Raw genomic sequence first — 23,161 nt, 5'->3', positions numbered from 1 at the left:
GTGGCAGTCACCAGTGGTCTTTCCTGCGCAGGCCTGGCTCATCTCAAGGGCACCTGTTGGTACCCTTTAATTGAAGGTGGGGTTTTCAGATAAAATTTAAGAAGACACACTTAATGTACAATGAAGATGTGAAATGTTTGTGAAAATGTTTAAGTTAGACAGAATCAAAGACAAAGATCACTTTTCTAGACATGTTACCAGGCTGTAAGGAAGAAGGAGCAGATATACCAATCCATCCAAAAAGAGTCTCCAAAGAGAAGACAGCATCCACAACATTCTGCTGTATTTTCTTCTGAAGCATTTCATATTAGATTTTTATTTTACTCAACCTTGTTTCTGTTTTTATTTCGCTCTGCGAATCACTTTGGACCAACTCTGTCACATTTAAAGTGCTATATAAATTAAGTTGAGTTGAGTGAAATGGTGTTTCTTATTACTTTTTTACCAGCAGTACTGACCTTGGGGTAGTGGGTAATGTATGGTGAAGACAGTCTTGTCATTTATTGTTTCCATGACAATAATGCAGCAAAGATTGAAGTCCGTCTCTTCTGTTACAACGTGTGAAGAAATCAATTGGAAGACAAGCAGGGGTAAAGCTCACAGGGCTTACAGAGAAAATGTACAAACAGATCGAGCGGGCATGTCGCTGTCGAGGTTTTTCTGTAGGGTAGGTTTTGGTAAGTGATTGCACTGCAGAAACCACAGCAGGAGGCAGTCAGAAGCAGCAAAGCCTCCCCTTTCAGCATCTTAATTATGCAAAACAAGTAAACAGCACAGGCACTGGTGGATTTCTGTACCAGTCTGTGAAATATGGAGATATCTTAAACCAGCAGGCAGCAGGGGACAGAGACGGAGAGAGAGGAGGAGGGAAATGAAAAATGCTTTGACTTGGTGCCATCAAATAACAGTCTGAGCCGAGCACCAGACAATCACACGTTCTACGCTGAGCTATGTAAAGTTCAAATTCCTGGCGTGTGTGTGTCAAATTATATTGAAATGTGTCAAGAGCCTTTCACCATTTACAGTTGGCTATAAAATTGAATGCTGTGTTTTAAAAGGAGGAGGAGGAGGAGGTGAGTGGAATAGCTGTGCTGTCGCTGGTATAAAAAAACATAATCTTCCAGCAGCCAGGACGGAGTGATGGTGCTGAAGTGCCTGGTGCTGCAGTGTGTGAGTGTATATGAGTGTGCCTGATGAGTGCCTGGCTGTCACACAGGTTGACTAATCCAGACTGGAAATGGAAATGAAATGCCACCTGAGGCTTAAAATAGAGCTGACTTTGTTTCATTAGCAGGCGACTGACTCTGTCCAGTAACAAGCTAGCAATAACCTAGTCCTAACCTTAGATATAAACCCCCATTCAGTCTTCTTTTTTTTCATGTAAGTAGGATCTTAGCTTGAAAATTTGGTGCAAAAATACAGTGGATATGAAATTCTTTTAATTCAATAATCCAGACAGTGTTACTTTCTGATATAGTCTAATCTTTGAAAAACAAAGACTTCAGTGTAGCCTGTAGCCACGCTAGCAGCAGCAGTCTAGGGATGGCAGTGTTAGTCAGTGGCTTTGGTCTAATCTTTCTGTAAAATAAATTAAAATAAATATCTTGACAATTATTAGACGGACTGTCATAAAATATCTTACAGACATTCATGGCCTCCACAACATGAATTGTATTAACTCTGGTGATCCTGTAACTTTGAGTCTGGCCCCACCAGCGGGAATTTTCTTGCCTCTCCCTTCAGCAATCCTGATGAGCGCCGGTGGAAAAAACGTCTTACATGAACAAGATTTATCCCTCCGCAGTGGCAGGGAACACAACACATGAGCCTGCCTGTAACTGTGATGTATTCAGAGCTTAACAAGATAAGATGACTGACCAGTTAATCGATTATTTGTTGCAGCTCTAGAACGTTTGCATGAGCTCTAGCATTAACGTGGCTAAGTCCCTGCAAAATCCCTGCTGCTAGCTTGTTTTCCCTCATACCGTTAGCGACCAGCTTATGCCGATGCCACCTGAAATAGACAGACTGCCAAGCTGCGCACTCCATAGCCAAGAGACCACGCCCTCTACAGTCTTACACAGTTAGCAAAGTAAGCTAACTAACCAAAGCATGCCACACTGCTTGGCAAAACATCCAGCTGCTGTTTCATTTTAAAAGACCTGTGACGTCACAGTGTTATAGTAACAATGGAGAGGACGGAGAGGACATTCTCTACTGCTGGGAATGAACATCAGTAACAGCACAGTTGACATTTTTACCAATAAGCATGCTAACAAGCTAATGTAACACAGTGAAAATGATAAACCTTACCTGCTAGAGTTTACCATGGATTTTTTGGGTCACTGGATCTAAAGTATGAACGATGCTTATTACAGTTAATTAATCCTAATCCTAATCCTAATTAAGCCTTTTCCCCACTTACGAACTGCTAATAAATGCATAATGATGTATGTTGAAATCTACACAAAGCAACAAGAAAAGCTTTAATAAAGGTTTAACAACGACATAGTAGGAAAGTTAGTTGAGCTCAATAAATATATTTATAATACTATTAAAAATTATAGTAGGAAATGCATGAAGCTTTTATTAACAGTCTATAAACAAACAAGTCTCTTATAAGACTGCTTATAAATATCATGTTTATTATGGTGTTATTAACATTTATATGGTCTTATTAACACTAATTAATGGTAATACTCATCTTATAAGGGCCTTATTACCTGTCAACTAACTCTTATTATAAGCACCTTAATATAAAGTGTTACTGTTTATGAAAAAAGTATGAAAATTGGTCACTCTAATTTCCCAGAATATTTTATGCTTTACTCTGCATTAACACCATTTCCAACTGTCCTCTATCATTATTTAAATACTATAAATGCATAGTTGATTCATTTGTTTTCATCACATTCTTGAAATTGACTGTATGAATAAATCAAGGATAAAGTGACAGACCGACCCCAAAGAGCGATGGTCACACATAGGAAAGTCACATTTCCCATTTTTCCTGCCATTCTTTATTCCATAGATTAGTTTAATGTTGCTCAGAATGGATCCTCCCTCCTCCGTCCATTTAGCTTTTTGTTTTAGGAGGTGAGCTCAGTGCTCTGTGCTGATGTCCATCATGGCCCACGGCCCGCGTGCCCTCTGGGATAATGACGGTGCTGGTAGGAGGAGTGGAAAACTGGAGGTGGACGTGGTGAAGGTGTTGTTGTAGTTTGTGTTTTTGTGCGTTTGTGACAGAGACAGAGACAACAGTCGGTGGAGTAGATGTCTAAATTAGCCAAGGGCACCAGATTCATCCATTATGAATAACGAACTTACATCAGACGGTTGCAGCTGCTTCACAGGGAATAATAGAGCCGATGGGTATTATGCCATTAATTAATAAAAATGAACCAGACGCTTGATGCTCAATTATGCACCATTTAGGCATAATGCAGTCTTCTTTATCACCAAGTAATGCAAGAAATAGATGACAATGGATAAAACATTTTGTGATGAGTAGGTGGAAATACAGACAGGGTGTGAGAAGATTGACACAGCTTTTATTTATTGCTGATGTTCTCACGTCCACATTTGTGCCAACAGTCTGGTGTCTCCCACATCTTTTCTTTTAGTTATTTGTAGTTGTGACACAATAGAAATATGAATGGAAAATTAGGTCTGTGCATGTACAAAATTTAGGTTAGATTTTCTTTTTTTAAAATTCAACTGTAGAAATAATTTGCTCGGCTTAAATTCTCTTCATATTATTATTAAAAAACAAAAAAAAAACAACAACAAAAAAACAAATCAATTGTGCAAACAGAGCTGGCCAAGCATTTTAAAAATTCTCCAGCCACCATCACTGCCACCATTTTTCATGTTGTAGTTATTCCCTCAATGGGACAGTTCACCCCAAAATCCAAAATTCCTATCTTCCCACACAGTTCCTGTAGCCTGTGGTGCTGTTTATCCATCTAGATTTTTTTGGTGTGAGTTACAGAGTTTTGGAGATAGCAACCGTAGAGATGTCGCCTTCTCTTCCAAAAAAAGAATTTCCAAAAATCCTGATCCTGTTACTCAAGATAATCCACAGACCTTGTTGTGAGCAGTTTCATGTAGGAACTACTTTCTTTCTGCGGTAGAATGTACCGGCACTACTTTAGAATCTACTGGAATCTACCCCTAAAAGTAGTATATATCATATGTCAGTGGACTAATTTGCCTCAGCATTATGGGTCTTCAGACCACAGACAACAACAGGCTGAACAAACCTTTTAGTTCTTTAAAAAAAAAAGCTCCTGGAACTAAAAGGTTAGGGTACTTTGGGTGGAAACACAGCTAAAGAGATAGACCCCTTTAAACTTTTCACATAGTTTAATTTAAATATAATTTTGAGGTCCTGAGATGCCAATTCATCCAATATTTCAAAAAGTGAAAACACTGAAAAAGTCTTACTGCAATAGATTTTTGAGTTTTGCGCCCAACTCGGACTCTTAAGTTTTGAAAAAGTTTTACCAACTAATACTCTTTTGTAAATAACTTTTCGAACTTCTTTAGATAATCTTGAATCTTTGGCTTTGACTCTTTTAAAACTTTTCTTTAAAAGAGACCAATATTGATACTGCAACCTTGAGTATCTGCTGATACCAATCTGATGCTATTTTTTTCCCTTAAACAACTAAGCTATTAATTATACCTTTAATGTATTGATCCCTGTTCATGGATAGACTGTGCTTAATCTAGCCATCAAAAATCATTATGCTCAAACTGTGAAACAAATATTCTACTCCCCTAAATGAAGAAATAAGCCTGTAACATTACTCAGTTACAATACTGCTGCTTCATTTTATTCAAACTTTTTCACATACAGAATTTGTAGCATAATTTTTGATTGGTCAGCACCATTTAAAATGATAATGAATTGCATCTATAGTACTTGCATGGCTTCTCTCTTTATAGCATGTCGCTCAAAGTGTAGCTAAGTTATTTATGTGACAGTTTAGGCTAATGGATCATATCAAATTACACTTTTTTTACCCCCCCTGCTATCTGTGATTCTGGCCAGTATTGGACCAATATTCATACTGTGTATTAGCCCTAAACTCTAATGCATTAAGCTGCCTTGAATTTTTTTTTTTTTACAGTGCATGTGTAATGGAGTATGTTTTCATTGTTGTCAATGTCATTGATTGCATGTGTATATTCTATATATGTTTGTAATGTTAGTGTTTACCCATGTTCATACATCATGTTGTGCATTAAGCAAGTCAAGTTTCCTTTGTTCACATTCATCCCTCCATCGTCAGACTGGTTTCTAAGGAACTACTTTCTTTCCTGATGACTGTAATTAATACAAAGACACCACTGAGTGAAGCACTGGAGAACTCTATGACCTGTGGCTGGAGGCAGAGTAGATTAGCACAGTGGAATACCCTCCCTGGGGTTTGTAGAATATTAATCACCCTCCCCCTCCTCACACACACGCTGTTAGCTTTCAATGCCGTCATCCATCCTCCTTCCATCAGCCCTTGATTCTTCAGACGATACCCCCACCAACACCACCAAACATCCCCCCGAACCATTTCCCCCAACCCCCCACGTGGCTGGAGCCGGCACACTGATGAGGAGCCAGTTGCCATAGCAACAGGAGGCAGTTGCTTTGGCGACTAATGGGAAGAGGGGCTATGGAGGAAACAATGGATGTTTAGCAAGGATGGGGGTGTTGTGACGGGCTGCGTAGGAGATGCGATTGAGCTATAAATAGACTAAAGACTGTCTGTCTCCCTCCATCATCCATTTCTCCATTCCCCCCCCCCCCCCATTGAGAATATCCTCCTATCTGTCCACACCTGTGATCATCACTCCTCCTCTCTGTTCCTGCCTTTCAGAGGTGAATTAGCATATAGAAAAAGACCTGTCTGTATTCAGGCCACTGCAAAGGAATTTCTCACCCTTTCAGATGACTGGCAGCTTCAGATGCACCACACCTCATGAATAACCTGCATGGGAGGATATTGCACATATATTGCACAACCTTGTTACACTTTATACTTTGAAGCATGTAAAAATGCAGGAAACAAGACAATATGACTGACAGAAAGTATTTCTCGGTAAGAACAATAAAAAAAAATGCAACGTAAACAACTTATTACATCACAGATATGAATCTATTTCCAACCAATATCATGACAGTCTTTAAACACATCGCATGATATTGTTTTGGTATCAAAAGTCAAATAGAAAGAGATCTGCACTGCGTCAGAGAAACTTTTGTTTGTCCATCTGGTGGATGACACAGTCAAAAACGGGACCAGACCACTTAGACTGCGACATGAAAGATATTAGCGAAGATTGTGGTATTAACTCCCCCGAAACTCTACCAACATTGCCATTAAATAAAGCATGGATATGAGACCACTTACGCCAAGTTCAGACTATATAATGTCACCAGAGTATAGCCTAAACCACCAAATGTAGGGCATTGGTTTTGGGAACGGCAATGGGCGTTGGGCTTGACAATCGATCGTTTAATCCCATGTAGCATGTCATGGTGCACGACAACGAAAGCCACATCTGGCATTTATTAATGCTCTGTGCACGTTCATATTTCATAATTTTCTGCCTGCTGTTTTGGCTGAGTTTGAGCTCCGTGAAGATTTTTGAAGCTTCTTTGTGGAATACCCCCAGGTTCACTACTTCATTTGCATATCCTAAACCTTTTTGGTAAGGTTACTCAGAGGACAGTATGATTTTATTCTCCCTGGAACAAGCTGCCTTTGCAAAACAAAAACAAATTTTTTTACTTGTTGTGCAATTTCATTGCAAATGTGTCTAAAAACATTGCAACATGCATAACAATTTTTTAGAAAAGCTGCTTTGAAATAAGGCACTTTAGGCTGCAACAACCCCAAAAATAGTCTGAGAAATCCTGGAGGGACTGAGATGGGGAACATGGTGCAAATAAGGGATATTTACTAAATGTATTTAACCTAAGTTACAATATAAACTGTGCTTTTTTGCCTAATTTCTTTATTTAATTAGATTCTCAATGTAGTACAAGAAAACTTACACTTAAGGGATTCTTTAAGCTAACATGACTAAGGCAAGACGAGAGGAGTAAATTTCAACGTTTTATTGTGGAAAGCACTACTGCTTCCTGTCACTTTTACCCTGAATAAATGAGGCCATTTAAAGGTGGCACGTAGCCCTTTTATTGGCCACATCTTTTGTCTTGTCTGCATGCCCTCCTAGTGGCCTGCACGGGTTATTAGGCACAACGCTTCTGTCACCCAGTTGGATTATATAACACTTTGTATAGTGTGTGTGTGTGTGTGTTTGTGTACGTTTGTGTGCCAGCCAACCAGTCAGACAGGGTGAGGTCATCCGTTTGGGGAGTTGTGTGTGTGTGTGTGGGTCCATGAGACTCTGGTGTCAGTTTTGTACTTCAAGAGGCAAGCAGACAGGGAGAGAAGAAATTTGAGAGAGAAAAAAAAAAAAAAGAGACAACAGATGTGACACACGGAGGCAGCGACAGTACACCGGCCTCAAGCGTGTCTACCCACCTGCCAGCATGTCTGCATGACTACCTGTCTGTCCACACCTGCCTGTCTGTCTGGTGTGATGTGTGAACGTGTCAGTGACTCTGTGGTGTGTTGATTTTGGGGGGGCGGGGGGAGATCAGGGCTCAGTGATGCAGATGGACAGACAGGTTTGGGGAATGAAACAGGCTGCAGCTGATGTGACTGTGCAGTGATGGAGGTGGCTGGCACTTTGGTAGAAATGTGGTGACAGGCTGCCTTTAATGGTGTCCAAACATGTAGGCGTCACCAGGAACTGTTTGGAATAGAGTGACGGGTGGACTGGAAGCAAGAGTGCAAAGATTTCTTGTGAACCCACTGACCACATAATGTGTCAGAGGTAGTGTATGGGTAGATAAACAGGCAGGAAAATAGGCTACAGTTATTGGTCATACTTATGATATTTGACTAAGGTATTATGTTATCTTTTTATTAATCAAATTTAATTCAATTTTTATTTGTATTGCGCCAAATCATAACAGTTATCTCAGGGCACTTCTCAAATAGAGCAGGTCTAGATCAGACTCCTTATAAACCCCATTGTTCTCACCAAGAACAAGCACTGTGGCGAGGAAAAACTTCCTTGTAACAGGCAGAAGTGCTGTTACAAAACTTTTATGTGTTTTGTTGATGATGCTATTTAGACAAAATAGAGTTCTATGATATCAGGCTGCTATCAGGATAAGTTCTGTAACACAGTATTATCTTCTAAATCAGCCTGGTCAACCAGAGTGTCATTAGTCTGAATATGATGAATTCAGTATAGTTTGTGTACGTAGTCACTGTTGAATTCATCAGTACACTGTAAGGGGCAATAGAGAGATTTTCAGTCTTTCAGGCCATCATCTGATGATGATTTAGCCTCTAGGGGCAACAGCCAATGTTTTGGGTGATCTGATGCAGCCATCAGATATCTGAATAAGAGACATACAGGTCAAGAATTCCTTTCCCGTGCATCAGTGATTGTTTACGGGCCAATTAGCAATTTGAGATGCAATTGAATTGAAATGTCAACTAACCTCTGTAAGCAGATGCACATACATTTTTAAAAAACTAATGACAAACTAAATCGTAGTCAGATGATAGCCAGTAGGTTCCGAGATTCCACTCAGTTTACCTGTATGCAACCAAAGTTCACTCAAATGTGATTGGTCAGTACCACTGGAAGACTAATGGACCACAAACAGAAACCAGAGCCCTTCTGATACCAAGATTTTGTCCCTTTCCTATAAATTAAATTCTGCATTCATATGCAGATATCTAATAATAGAAATTAAGAGATATTTGTTTGAATTACTGTGATATTAAGATTTCCCATAAATGTCTGAAGTTCTGATTTGATTTTTGTTATTGTTGTTGTTGTTGTTGTTGTTGTTGTTGTTGGTGGTGGTGGTGGTGAAATAGTGATCATTGAGAACAGACCCAGCAGTGAATCCACCAGCCAATTTCTGATTTACATTTACACTGAATAGTTTCTGAAGAGAAGATATTTTCCCTTTTTTTATTTTTTGTAACACAAATAACTCCAATCTAAATCTCACTGTTGCTGTCCTCACTCAAACCAGCCATGGCTGATGGCCACCCACCATAGAGCCTTGTTTCGCTTGAGATTTCTGCCAGTTAAAGGATGTTTTTCCTGCGCCACTGTTGCCTTAGTGCTTGCTCCTGGTGGAACTATTGGGTCTCTGAATATACTATTAGAAAGAGTACAGTCTAGACCAGCTCTATATGAAAAGTACCTCAAGAAAACTTCTGAAAGTGATTTGGCACCATATAAATAAAAGTGACTTGACTTGATTATGTACTATTGGAGTGTTGATGAATGGAATGTGTCCTGTCATACAGTCCAGTTATTAAAGGTTAATCCAGACAGTCACAGTTCAGAATGGTCAGAGTTTAAATAACAATATATACTTAACTATGTTTTAAGGTTTTATTTCAGAATGTAGAATAATTTGGCCATGTACTACCCTGTGGTCTTACTTACTACTACAAATACTAACTTACTTGACTCTAACTTTTGAGGATGACCTGGTCAAACAGACATCACCTGGGAAAACCACAAAAATAGCCTAGAACACAAGTGCAACCCTTAAACCTGCACTCTGCTGCCTGATTGTTAGTGACACACCCCCTGCTGTGCGTCTCCTCGCACTTCCTTGAAGTCAGGCTCATGGTGGGCCACCAAAATACCAAACCTGCGTGCGCCGTGATGAAAATGCCACATCCCTAAAGCAAAGTTCCACCATCCACGGTGTGCTGCCATAACAACAACAGGGCTCTTATTGTCCCGCATGATGTTGTGCGCTCATGGACACGGTAAATCAGATGGAAAGCTTTCACATGCTTCAGAACAAAAACAACACCTCGGTCTTCAAACACTGGCTGGGTGTTCCTTTATGTTACACTGTGATAGTGATTTGTAGATGGAAGTCATCTTTTTGGCTCGCTGGAAATGAAATTATACCAACTTGTCTGGTAAGAATGGGCCTTTATTTCTCTACTGATATATTCTTAGGATAGGATTGTCTCCTATAGACATGTTTTAATACCTGTCCCCTGAGCTGTCAACTACTGTGTAGAGTAAACATTTCTAAAGTAGAAGATGGATTATTTTGTTAGATTAAGTCTTATCTCAGTCTTAGGTTTGATCTACATATGTGTAGATTGGAATTAAGGCTGCCACAAACATAAAGTTTTCATATTAAATGAGGTATGTTGTGATTAAATTTGTTTAAAAGGTGAAATTAAAGCTGCCACTCAGGATTTTCATCTGGTTATGAAAAGATCTAAATTTATTACCGATGCCTCCGTTTGACCTACATAAGTTAATGAGACCATTCGCAAGATGATCAGCTTTTTCTATAGTTATTCTTAATGCCTTGACCAGGCTCGGATTCTCCTTGAAATCAGATGAAACAAGCCTGTGTTTTTTCTACAGGCAAAGTTTGCCAGTTAAAAAGAAGCAGAAGGAGATTTTTATTCAGATATTATTATTATTTTTATGTTACAATTTGTTGTTATTGCCATGGATACACTACCACTTTTGTACACAGGGGGCTCCAAAATCAACAAAGTATGAATGTACCTTGTAGTACCTTTAAGAAAAATACAAGTATTCTATATGCAGTATGCAAGCATCAGTTGATTGTAAAGCATTTTTAACAGCCCCGTCTCCTAGAAATTATCTTTAGATGCAACTTAAGTGCAAGAGCTAATACATTTTGAGGCTAATTTAATGCTGAACAAATGACACTTTATTAATATAATTAGGAAATGTAGTTAATTAGCTTACTTGTCAAAGCACAAAAATGTCAATACTGAACAAATCAGTAAAATGTTAATTGAGTATTTCACTTTTTCAAACAAAATAGGCAATCTTCCAACACATTATCCAGTCCAAGTTACTACAGCATCATTCAAAAGTCAGCTGGACTTGAGACATTTGATTTATTGTTAACACTTAAGCAAAGTTACGATCTTTCCTAACCTAAACCTTAACAAAAACAACAAGTCTGGTTTGGTTCCAAGTCATTGTCATTTTTAGGAGACAGTTGTTTTTAGACCATGGTCCATAAATGCTTTGTCATGGCACAGTCGTGATGTGCATTAGCTCTGGTCTTCTATACTGTTAACACTACACACATGGGTTGATGCCCTCTGTATGCAATTGAAATGTTTACTGGTGCTTTCAACAAGTTCCCACCTTTCCTTTTTCCAAAGCCAGCCTTGGCATGGCTCTTTTTTCCAGTGGGAAACATGCAACGAAAACAAAGCTCTTGTTCATTTAGTGTTTTATGAAGCAATGCTTCCTCTGGGTATAAGAGCCATTTGCGGTTTTTGTTTAGAAAACCATTAGGACTCTAAATGAACAAGATTGTTTGTATGAACCACTTTAAAATGGTGAAATTGTAGTTGCAAAGTGAGGTTATTCTGGCTGATCTTCAGGTTTCACAGTTCACTGGGTTTAAGATTTAAATTAGGATTAAAGAAGGTGAAGGTTAGGGTAAAGCTAAAGGCAAACATTTGATTGGATTTTACCTCAAAAGACATGTGCATGTGAGCATTGATATACCATTCAGTGTTCTTAATTGACATTCAGTGCGGCTGCTCTAACGCGCAGCCAAATCCTCAAGCGAGGCAGAAACAGAACTTTCCAGAGCCTCGTGTTTGTTAGAGCAAAAAGCAAGGGGCAGTGGACAAACCAGACAGACGCACTGTACCCTTCAGCCCTGCGTCTTGTCCTGTCCTGTCCTGTGATGGTGTCAGGAGGCGACATGTGTACCCCCGCCAAATCTCTGCCGTCCTCATTCCAGTCAAGCTTTCCCGTTCACCCTCCCTTCCTGCGTCATTTGTTGCCCCTTTTCTTCTTCTTCCTCTTCACCCCTCTGACACTTTGATCCTCATTTCTTTCCTGCATCTTTATCTTCCACCTTCGTTCTTCTTCTGCTCATTGTCCTCACCTCTGTCTCGCTCCTCACGTGTTTGCCCTGATAGTTTCTCCCTCTTTCTGTCCTCCTCCGTCGTGTATCCTCTGTCCCGCCGTCCCTTGCTCTGTCCCTGTTTGCCTGTCTGCCTGTTATAAATCATTGTTTTCTGCCGACGTTGAGCCTTCAGTCCAAACCGACAGCCGCAGTAACCGCCGGCTGTTTTGACTGGCACTGGACACGCAAACACACACAGATACAAAGCTCAGCCCAGGACAACAGACCCGTCTCTGTCCTTCTTCCCCACCCTTCCCAGCAGACACTGACCTTTGCCTAAAGTGCATGCTTGGTATCCCCAGATGATCCATCCAGAGTTGGGACGGTTACTTTAAAAGTTACTAATTACCTGTTTAAAAATGTAGTCCGTAACATAATCCATTAATCACAATGTTAATGTAGTGTAACTTGATTACTTTTTTATTTTTGGATTACCTCAATATAAAATATGGTTAAATTATTTAACCTAGTATAGTGTTTATAGGGCTGCAACTAACAATTATTTTCATTTTCTCTAGTAATCAATTAGTTGTTTGGTCCATGAAATGTCAGAACTCAAAAATATACAGTTTACTATCACTATCAGTAAAGAAGCTTGAAAATACTCACATTTAAGAAGCTCAAATCAGAGGATATGGATGTTTTTTCTTAAAAAAAGAAAAGAAAAAAGACTAATCGATAATCAAAAGATGAAAATTAATTTAATAGTCAATTAACAATAGATAAATTGTTGCAGGTCTAAGTATTTTATGTTCATTGTGAGGTTTATTAGTTTGCTCCTTCCTTTGTTCTGTGCAACTGATTGATTTATTGATTGATTTAAAGACAAAAATGGTGAAATTTCCACCCAGTGAAGCATCTCTTCACTAGAGGCCATGATAATGAATTGGCAGCTGTGTGTCACTGTGCATGGTAGTATATCATTCTTTATTTTAAAGTTGTAACCCCACTTATAATCCACATTTTTACTAAATGTATCTGTAATCTGATTACATCAGTCCTGTTGGTAACTCACACATGCACACACATGATCTATCACAAAGTCTCCATCAGGTGTCAGCCTGGATAAATATGATACACTATACAAACGATTACTACTTAGTAGTGAGAATTGTGCCAAATGTCTCTTATATAGTCCTGTTTAAGAAAATCCTTGGTTTTCTTTGCAGTTGTGGTAAATAAAGGCCTGAGCCACTATTACACGGTTTACGGTCTTTTCGATTTTTATCTTGAGCTCTGAATGAATTCATTTTCAGTTGTAGTTTCCTGAACACAATTGTGTACAAACTATAGTAACATGTTCAGCATGTGAAGCAGTAAATCAAACTCAGTGCATCATTAACCCTCCAGCCCTCACTGGCAGCGTCCGGGAAACTAAACTTTTCCAACAAGTTGTAGCACAATCAGTCCCTGCTGACTGCTTTAATCACACACACACACACACACACACACGGCACCAGTGTTTGCCAGTTTCGTGTAATTTCATTAGAAATGGCAGGTTTGGTGAGATCTGGAAGACAGAACAGTGAAAATGGAGCTGAAAGTGTTTCTGTGCAAGACGCCAGGCAGAGTTCCTGTTAAATGCTTGCAGACTCCGCTCAGTGTGTTGGTCTGAGTTAGGATAAATTGTGTGTGCGACTGTACTGTATTTGTGCATGTATAAGCATGTCTGTCTTTCATCATGTTTCTTACATGCTATGTGGCAGAATGATTACCCAGCTGCATACAGAACACTGAGTGTCTATATTAATCGTATGTATTAATCTGCGAGAACCTGCATGTTTTTGTGTATTTTGCAAAGCCAGTGTTTAATTATTCAAGTGGTAGAAGTATGGAGGGTAACAGAGTGTGATTCTCCACATGTGACCAGACGCAGTCTGACAGACAACAGGGTCTCTGTACCAGAGGCTTTATGCCTCGTCCCTCTCCCATGACTCTATTTCCCATCTCCCCCTCTTCTTCTTCTTCTCTGTCATTCCAGATTGGAAACACTGGAGACACTAATCGTCTCACAAATACACACACACTTAGCTGGACCTTCCTGTTAAGACACATGCAAGCATCTAAAAATATGCACACATTTTCACACTCTGTTTTTCATTCTATTATTTCTTTGGTCTTCTGGACTCCTGCTGTTGTCTTCTCTTCTCTGAGCCGTCCCTCTCTGTCTCTATTTCACACCGGCACATGGTAGAGCAGAGGGTGTCTGCAGACTTGTAACAAGGACTATGTAGTTGTTTGTAACAAGGAGGTTTTACTTTCCTAGAAAACACTCCTATACTTTACAAATCCAAAAGAGTTCTTCCTAAAGAGCTGAGGATCTACCCAGAATCATTTGCTTCTGAATAACCCTTTTTTGAAGAAAGGGTTTGTCAAGGGTACTTTCGTCCATTAAGAACCCTTTTCATCTAAAGAACCAGTTTGGAAGAAAGAGTTCCTCGAGAATTATTGAAATACTCTTTCTTCTATGGCTCTTTCTGCCATAATATAAAGGGTTCTTAGTAGAACCCTGTGGATGGTCCTATGTTAAAGAAGAATATATAAAAGAAGACCATCCTTTGTTAGTCCTCTTTGGGGGAAATTCAGTAGAACCCCTGAAGAGAACCCCCAGAGAAGGTTTTGGGTGGAACCATTACAACATAGAGGTATTCTTCTTTAGAATCTCTCATAGGGGGGTTCTCAATGGAACCCTCATTTGGCCTTTTCTACCAACGAGGAAGCTGAAGCACCTAATTTTGAACAGTTCTGAGCATTTACACCAAAAAGAAACTAGTTTAGAACCTGAAAATGCCAGATCTTTTTAGAACCAAAGTGGGCATGTCATATCATATGCACTTTGTTAATGACATACTTGATTACAATGGTTCCACCAAAAACTGGTGGAAAAGTGGGCTGGTTCACTAGATAGCACCAAGGTTCCAAGAATCTTGAAAAGAACAAGATCAAGAACCAATTTTGGGTGGAAACATGACTTTCACCTTCTGAGGGGTTCTTCTTTAGAATCTCTCTTAGGGGCATCTGGGTGAAATCTTTTACAGATAGTTGTAGGTATAACACTTTATGTGGGGTTCTAGGTAGAAAGCTTTTTAAGAGTTCCAAGAGGAATCTTTATAAAAGGTTCTACAAGGAACCTAAAAGGGATCCATTATAGAAACCCTTTACTTCTAAGAGTGTTGAAGCTAGACCCCAGGCTTTCAGATGTGAGCCAAGAAGCTTTTATATTTGACATTAATCACAACATCAGGTCAGGCAAAAGAGAGGAGCTAATAAAGTACAGAAAATGTGTGTGGAGAAGAAAGCGTGAAAAGGCGTAGTAACCGAGATAAATGTTAGTCAGAAATTCTTTGCTTTGCTCCAGGGGCTGACACAGTGTGTGTGCAGATGTGTGGAGCGTGTACGGTTTGGAAAGGTCTTGAGTTCAAATCTACTCTCCCCTGAAGCGCCTGCCTCCTGCCTCAGCCTTCAGTCAGTCCTCCCCGGGGGCAGCTGTGTGTGTGTGTATGTGTGTGTGTGTGTGTGTGTGTGTGTGTGTACGTGTGCGTACGTTGTGCTTTTTACCAGAACAAGGGAAAGAAAGGGGTTGAGGGGAGGAAAACGTGGAGTGAAAGAGAAAACTGGAGGGGAGGGGGCTTACTCACTCCACCACAGTGGGTGGGATTTGGGTAGTGGCAGCAGCCAATTGGCAGCCACAACTGGGTCACATGACAAATGTAATAATCAGTGGGAGAGAGAGAGAGAAAGAGGGAGGGAAGGAGGGAGAGAGCTGAACATCCAGTTCACCCTCAGTGTGTGATTGAGTTCAGAGCGGAGGCACGGCATGAGAGACACACACACACACATACACACACACAGAGCAGAGCGCACCTGAGTGACTGACCGAAAGGAAGTAACAGCGCAAGACAACAAAGGAAAGAGGGAGAGAAGGGAAGAGAAGTGTTTTAGATTATCTTCAGACACCTAAAACTGAGACAAAGAAAGGGTAAGAAAAAAGGAGAGACAGCATGTCTTCTCTCTCCAATCAGCAGCCTGGCTCTCCTTTCTCAGAGTACAGTGAGCTGTGTAAGGTGCCGTCCCTGACGCCCAGCGTGCCTGCTCAGAGCTGGGATTGGCAGCACCCCTCAGGCATGGACATGGGCACCCCGAGGGGCCTGGTGGTAGGTGGAGGGGCTCTGGCACAGACTGGACTCACAGATGAAGACAAGCTGTGCTTCTTTGAGCAGCCGGGCAGGGGCAGCGTGGACGTGGAGCTGAAGGTGCCGGGCAAGGCTGGGGGCATCTCTGGAAGCACCTCACTGGGTAACGCATCACTGGGCAGTGCGGGGGAAAGTCCAGACAGCCCTCTGTCCTCCTCACCATCTCCTTCCCCAGCCTCACCAGGCAGACTACCCTCCGCCCTGGGATGTGGGGGCACCAGCAGGGTCTCCCTGCCACCGGTTCCTGGATCCCCAGCCAGGCATATGGAGCTGCCATCACCTACTAATACAGTGCCTCCACACTCTATGGGAGCCTCACTGATGGAGGCATCTCCAGTCAATGACGATTCTCCATCCGAGCCATGGAACAATTCCAGTTTTGCTGAATCCAGCCCAAAGGTTGCGATGCCTCAGGTGGCCCCCAACTACTGTGTCATTGGAGTTGTCAATGACAACCATTTGGAGAAGAGTGACGAGGTCGTGGCTGGGGCCGGGGCAGCCCTGGGGGCCCGAAAATTTTCTGAGGGCTCTTCGGGGGACAACAGCGAGGAGGAAGAGGTCGAAGAGGAGGAGGAGGAGCTGGAGCTGGAGCCCTGTTTTATGGGGCGGGCTCAGCAGCAGAGGAAGGCTATGCGCCGTGCAATGTCCGAATGTTCCCACCTGTCAGTACCCACCAGCCTAGAACTGCCAGACAAATACCCAGGCGGAGATGGGGCAGGGCTGGACCAGCTGGTGTCACCTATGGGTGGTCCACGTCGTTCCCCACACTCCATGAAACGCTCACTGACTGTCGCAGAAGACCAGCCCCCGACCCCGCCGCCCACCCTCTCAGCAGCAGGCACAACACACATTGACCTGCGGCAAGCCCCACCTGAACCCCGCCTCAGCCTCTCACCGTTCCCACCACTCAAGAATGGCAACGCTGGCTTCCCTCTGTCGCCACTAGAGGCTCCACTTGAGGGCTTCAAGGCAGAAAAGGAGCCAGGTGGCATCATGCTTCCGGTGCCCCTCAGCCCCAAGGGGTTCAGCGGCATGGATACCAGCTCTGCTCTGTCTGGAGGCTCCGACACTGAAGGGGAAACCAGTAGCAAACCTGACATGGCTAAAGATGCCAAGTTTGATACTAAACTCAGCGCTAGCGCAGGTGTAGACTTTGGACCTGACAACAAATCGACAGTGGCAGGGGACACTGATGGTGACCTTGCCACTGGTGGCTATACCAACCTTGGCTTGAACTCCAGCACCAACCCCTTCATCACAATGGATGGTAGGTGGAGGTCATATTTGTAGTCTGGCCCTTTTAACTGCAATCGCTCTTCAACTGTCAAAGTTGACTGCTGGAGAGTTTGTAGATTAAACATTTACAGTGTGCAGAAGACTAGTGCTATATAGAACTTCCACAGATGACTTGGACATGAGATGTTCTGTGAATATGAAAATGTAAAATATGAATTAATGGATTAGATTATCTTTTCAGTCACTGTGGTCATTTTCAAAAAGAACACCATGTCCTAAAATAATCCAGAGTAACACCTGAAATCTACTTTTAAAGTGGTTTGCATGTCCAACCATGTAATTAATTCTTTACAAATGTGGATCATCAAGAAAAGGTATTGGTAAATGGTACTGAAGGGTTAAAGTGGGTTTAACATGTTGGCAGGTCGAATAAGAAAGGTGATTATCTTGATCAAGTGTTGTCTTCTGTCTGTATGGGCTTCACTGTAGTTCACAAAGCCACAAAGTACAAACAGCATGTCTTGCTGCCAACAATACCAAGAACTGTATTCTTCAATTAGCATCTCAGTTCTACCCTTGTCATTAAGATCTACTGTATGATGATGATCTTTTTTAGCTCTTTAGATGCATAGATGCTTATTGATTGTGGCTGTATTGGTCTGTTGATGAAGGCAGTCATTCATTCATTGTTCCAACGCTTCTTTTATTGACTCCAGCCTGTTTAAAACCAGATTTGGTTTTCTGGTCTAAGCTTGCAAATGGCTCGGGGTTAGAAATAGCTGCAGAGGCAGACTGAATGGAGGAGTGTCAGACAGCGAGACAGAGAGAGTGAAAGAGAAAGAATGAAAAGCTGCGAGAAGTCGACAGCAACGGAGCAGCCCCCCGCGGGCTACTTGACATTCTGTGATGGTAGTGTCTGTCTCGTCGTGTTGGTCAAACACAGCGGGCCAATTTTAGATACAGATCTGCCACAAACTGTACAGTGTGTGTGAATAGATGGATGTAACAGTGTGAGAATGCTGGGACAACAGTTACACTGTCTTAGTTTTTCGCATTTGTGGACACAGGTGGCCGTTTTCATGTGCGACTGAGTGTGTCTGGTCATGTGCATGCAAATGTGCGTTGCAGCACAATAAGCTTGCAGCGTGAGGTTGTGTAGTAGCAGGCTCTCCAGCTGACATTTGGATGCGGGGTCAAGACAACACAGCTCATTATAGCTGTCTTTGTCCAGCCTCATTTTCTCTCATGCCTTCCTTCATTTTCTGTTTGTCTACTACGCCGTCTCTTTCTAGCTCTTTCTTCTGCCTTCCTGTTGCTCTGAATGCTCATTAGAGTCTTGTTGGTGAAGATGGGCAGAGCCAAGATGGCTGAAAGCGGGTCACGGTCACATCAAGTGATTACTGTCTCCTGGCCAAAACGGGGTCACTCACTGGGACGTGCATCCCAGTATGGATGGTGGTGCTTCCTATAATGTCTCACATTTTCCTACCTCTCTTCCTCTCCATTTCTTTGTCTGATTCTTTTCCTCCTTGCTCACATGCCGTGGTTGTTTTCACCGCCCGCCACAAAGCTGAGTGTAGTAGAGTCTGCCAGCCTGGCCACTGGAGTATTAAAGGGGCAGTGATCTTTATTCTCGCCCCCTGAAGTCTAAACAGGAGCATGGTGGAGTCATCGAGCCACAGGCTGCGTGTTGTGTTCATGCATCTGTTTTCTTTCTTAGCAAGGTCATGGGGTGATGTCTCTAGCTCCTCTTGTTGTGTAAAAACCTTTATCCACTGAATAGACATCAAAATACATTTTACATAATACAGTTTTCCTTGAAAGAAAGACCTTTTGGAGTAGTGTAGACAATCTATGCAGCACTATTGTATGAGCTGCACATGTGCAGTACAATATAGCTTGGTCCTAGCTCCGTGTCTCTAGAGGGGTTGTGGGAAATAAGGATAAGCAGATCTGAAACAGGCAAAAAGAAGAAAGAGGATTGGGTGGGGTCCAGAAGAAAAAATGGAAAATAAAAGGCATGGAGGAGGGAGATGCAGATGAATGTATAATGATGGAAAACAGTAAGTATAGGATTTGGTTGAACCTCGCTTGCACAGATGGGGAGGGCATAAAGAATAGAGTGAACAAACAAGGGAAGAAACATGTAAAAGAAGGAGAATTCGGAATGAGTTTTATTATTTTTAGAAACTGCATTTTTTTTTACTAGAAAAGAAAATAGTTCCTGTAGATTCTAATGCAGAAAAAAAGTAGTTCCCACATGAAATTGCTCACAACAAGGTCTGTGGATCTTTAGGAACCAGGTCATGGGTTCTGGAAAGAGACACTGATTTAGAATTTTTCAAATGTATTTTTGGTGTTTTTAGCACCACTAGCTAGGTGCCATTTAGTCCCATTATTATGGAGATAATGCAAACATCTCTATGATCGATATCTCCAAAACTCTACAACTCAAACCAAAAACGTCTAGATGGATAAACAGCACTGCAGGCCAGGGGAAAAATATGTATTTTTGATTTTGGGGCGAAGTGTACCTTTCAGTACTGCACAAATCAGAGATCCAGCCGTTTTGAAAAGAAGGGGTTAAAATAAAGTTAAAGCAGAAGAGGTCAGAGTTCAGTCAATCAGCTTGCATTTCGACATACACTAAGCGAAGTCCGCGCTAAACATACGCCCCGAGTCAACTTGTAGGTCTTCTGTCACGTCAAATTATTTTTGTCCCATACTATTTCCTAGTTTCAGGGAGAGTTTCGGCCGCCTTCACTCTCAGAACATTATGTGACAATTATCTGCTTGATTCTGTCGGGCACACTGAATTGAATGCTCTCTCCAGTGGCGGCCCTGTGTTCAGCTGTAGTAAATGGCTTTGGGACGTGAGCATGTGTTTGCTTTTGCTGATGGTTGTCGCAGTGCTGAAAGGCAGCACTTTCTGCTTATTTGTTTGCATACTGCATATTATGCACATTCACATGTCTTCTTGCATTATTGTGTGTCTGTGCAATTGTTAACCCCTGGTGCATCTTGTGTTAAAAGTCACACCTCTCCTTCTGAGTGACAGAACTCAGTCAAACTAGAATATACACTTACTATAATATACTTTGCACAAATACTGAAATGAGCACAACTTAGTTTTTAGATTTCACAATGTTCACTGAGTGACAACCTACATAAATACATTTAGCGCCTTCTGACTTACAATCTTGCTTCATACTCATCTAAGTTGAGTTTTTCTTCAGTGTCAAAGGTAAACCTACACAAAGAATTCCCTACTGTTTTGTCTTGTCATATAATGTCATCAAGAATCTTGAGGAGTCTAATCTCAGAACCAGACAGTTATTGTCTGACACTATTTTAACCTCTGAGGGCAATGGCCAGTGTTTCGGGGTTTTTGGTGCAGCAGTGAGACCTTGGCCATTGACCCTACATGTTGAAACGCTGTCAGACAATAGCTGAATGGTTCTTAGATTAGATTCCTCTGTGTAGCCAGCAGATATCCTCTTCTGCACATCAGCAAGTTTTTACAGTCCAATTAGCAACAGGCAATTCATTCCATCTCTTTTGTTTTCCACATGAATTGTTTACCTGCATGCAACCGAAGCCTGCTCAAACGTGATTGGTCATTACTACTCGGCAGAGGGGTGGGACCAAGTCACTGTTTTGAAAGTCACAAGTAAGTCTCAAGTGTTTGCGCTCAAGTCCCAAGCTAGTCTGACTTACTAGATGCACACTGTGGGTGTAAGTCCTGCCATTGGTCGCTTACCTCAAGCGACATCTGCCATCTACATTTTCCTAGTTGCAACCGACACACTTCCTAGTTGCAGCCTACAGACTCAAAACCACAAATTAGCAGCTGGAACGCTAATGATATGAACATAAACAAGCTATAAGCTCTTACCTTTTCTTTTGCAGTGATGCAGTCATTTTAATGGCAGAGCTCGTCTGCCAAAGTGCAAATGTTTCACCAAAACAACTTCCCCCTCGATACTATTTTGCAGCAGCACTCTCATTGCATCCTGGGCTTAGCGCCACCCAAGTCGTTTGTGATTGGTTTCAAGAAATTTCAAACAAGGCAGGGCATTTTTTCCTCTATAGCGGAATGTCTTTGTGTGGAGTCAGACCTTTCTCCAGTGCTGAGCGCTGTGGACAGCGGTCTCGCTATGCGATACTACTCCCAAGCCAAGATAAGCAAGTGTGGTGTTAAGTCCCTAATAAAGACTGGAAAGTCCCAATTCAAGTCCTAAGACCAAGTTTCAAGTCCTGAACAAGTCTTGATGTGGGCTTCACAAAATGTAACGCCATTTTAACAACATAGCCTCAACTTATTCGATCAAATTTGGAAGTTGTTGTGTCTCCGTCTCTAATATTCAACCTGCACTTAACTTGCATTGTAGACCACCTTGCCATATTTGTATGCAAACAAAATGATCTATGGTAACCTTTTTTTCCTACTGGTGCAAAATAACATAACCTTAGCTCTTTGTGGTTCTCTCCTGCAACTTTATAGGACACTGTTGCAAGCAAAGTGGATTGAAAGTGGATTGTTGGATTGTGATTGTTGAAGTTACTGATGTTAAAATCCAAGTTGAGTAGTTTTTATAAACTTTGTCAAGTCAAGTCATCACATTTGTGATTTGATTCCAAGACAAGTCATGTGACTTGAGTCCACAGATCTGCTACTTGGACTACAAATGTATACCAGAATACTTTTGATACCAAAATCTTGTCCCTGGCCTACATATTCTACATTCATATACAGACATCTGTCAATACAGATTAAGAGGAGCCTACCTTATCCTGAAAATAGATAAATAAAAGAACATATTCTAATGATATATTGCTTGCTGAGCTAAGACTTACAGTGCTTGTGCCATGAGCCTGTGCATAAAGGGAGTGAAAACCAAACAAATACAGTATATGGTTCAAAGGCTTCAGCAGCTTCACTGCAGACCGCTGTAACTATATCATAACTGAGCTGTCAGTGAGTCTTTAACATGTCTACTAAGACAGCCAAACACTTCAGATAGCACAAAGTCCAATCACCGCTCTCCACTCTGTCACCACTTCACAACCACTTAAAAGTGTCCAGAGTGTTTGATGTGCTACCAAAGGGCAGTGATGGAGTGTAGCTTTCACTCCACAGAGAGTGCTGTTGTCAATGCTGACAAAGTCTGCCAAAGAGCTTCAAGAGTTGTGGAGCAGAGAGTGATGGGGTTTTAATGAGACAGCATCTCTCACAGCTGATTTACATAATCCACTTGAGGATTCAAATGAAGGCTGTAGAATTTAGTCCTGATTAGTTCATTAATGATTGAAATCTCAGTTGATCAGAATTCCACCTTAAACTCTGCATATGCTCTTCAGATTCATTATGGAAGATAAAAAGAAAGAACTTTTTCAATGGTGAGAAAAGCACCTTTGTGAACGTCATAGGTCAGTGTAATGCAAAAATGCCATCAGTTGTACCTCCATTTCAGATTTCAGAGTTCAAATTAGTGCAGAATTTCTGCCAAATGAGTAAGTGCCTGTTTATGAGTCGTAAGAAGTCATTAATAATCTTGTAGAGAGCATAGATGTTTGTAATTGTTAAATTGAGCAAAATGTTAATGGAGTTTGGCAGGCACTGAGACAAGCAGCCACTTAAGTCATCATCCAGAGTGTGTATTTTCAGAGTGTGTGTTTT

The 23,161-nt window shown here is 41.4% G+C and overlaps 1 protein-coding gene across 1 annotated transcript in view; it reads left to right on the top strand.

The window, feature by feature from the left end:
* The window catches only part of LOC146307226 (uncharacterized), a 160,763-nt gene that overhangs the window by 102,148 nt on the left and 35,454 nt on the right, over positions 1 to 23,161 (top strand). The gene's annotated exons all lie outside the window — the stretch shown is intronic.

The sequence above is a fragment of the Lutjanus erythropterus genome, chromosome 21 (genome assembly GCF_056507025.1).
Source record: "Lutjanus erythropterus isolate fLutEry1 chromosome 21, fLutEry1.hap2, whole genome shotgun sequence".
Lineage (NCBI taxonomy): Eukaryota > Metazoa > Chordata > Actinopteri > Lutjaniformes > Lutjanidae > Lutjanus > Lutjanus erythropterus.
This window is presented reverse-complemented; position numbering and strand designations above follow the sequence as displayed.